Source organism: Fukomys damarensis, unplaced genomic scaffold, assembly GCF_012274545.1.
Source record: "Fukomys damarensis isolate Sample0158 unplaced genomic scaffold, DMR_v1.0_HiC HiC_scaffold_36, whole genome shotgun sequence".
Lineage (NCBI taxonomy): Eukaryota > Metazoa > Chordata > Mammalia > Rodentia > Bathyergidae > Fukomys > Fukomys damarensis.
The window spans coordinates 46887647-46888496 of NW_022900948.1; the positions used below are offsets into that span (position 1 = coordinate 46887647).

At 59.3% G+C, this 850-nt stretch overlaps 1 protein-coding gene across 4 annotated transcripts in view; it reads right to left on the reverse strand.

The window, feature by feature from the left end:
* Positions 1-844, reverse strand: part of Ppp1r26 (protein phosphatase 1 regulatory subunit 26) — an 8285-nt gene extending 7441 nt beyond the window's left edge. For all 4 annotated transcript variants that reach the window (XM_010608933.3, XM_010608934.3, XM_010608936.3 and 1 more), the window contains exon 1: positions 396-844. The gene's annotated coding sequence lies outside the window, so the exon portion shown is untranslated. The remainder of the gene's footprint in view (positions 1-395) is intronic.
* Between the last annotated feature and the right edge of the window lie 6 nt (positions 845-850).

Below are 850 nucleotides of genomic sequence, written 5' to 3' on the forward strand. Positions count from 1 at the left end.
AAAAAAAAAAAAAAAAAAAAAAAAAAAAAGTCAAGGCACTCCAGAGACAGGCCGTGGGTTAAAAAAAATCAACCAGGAGAGGAGTCACCTTGGAAACTCCCAGAACTGTACTGAAATATAAGTGTGCTCCCCAGGCAGCGGACCAGGCTTCTCAAAGTTTCTCCCTGCACTCGTGGGCCCCCAGGTCTGGTTGCCAGGGTGGCCATGGGGACTCTCAGCACCTGCACCTCAAAGCCTTATAAGAGAAGGAGGGAAGCCGAGCATCCTCTCTCCAGGCACCAGCGATGCCACAGCACAGAACAATGTCAAGCTCAAGCCCCTCCTCTTCTAACACTCAAACTTCCAGAAACACCCCATCCACTCACCCCGCAAACGGGTTCAGCTTGTGTTCTTACCTCGCAGGGTCAGGGGAGGCCAGGATCTGCATGCCAGGAAGAGCTCGGTCCGGGAGGGGCTGGCACCAGAAGGCCCCCTCTCCGGGCAACCTTTAGTGGGCGTGGGCTGGATTCAGTCCCTAGCCAGCCAGAAGTGGAGATTTAACAAGCCTGCAACCCCCAACTGCACACCCGGCAAAACCGCGGTGCTGTCCTCGTATGTGCCTGGAAGTGGAGGCCAGGCCTGGGCTGCCCCGGCCCTTGCGCCCCAAGAGCTAGCTGATGCTTGGGGGACCGGGAGCTGCAGGCTGGTCCTCGGCCGGGTAATCGCCAACAACTCCCCAGACAGCGGGCCAGGCGTCCTTGCAGGTCTGCGCCCTGGAGTGATTTTCTGGGATTCCCAGGCCTGGGAGCTCGGCCACCCTTCCGGAAGCTCCGCCTGGCGCAGGGAGCGCACGCAGCCCCGAGGCCGGCCA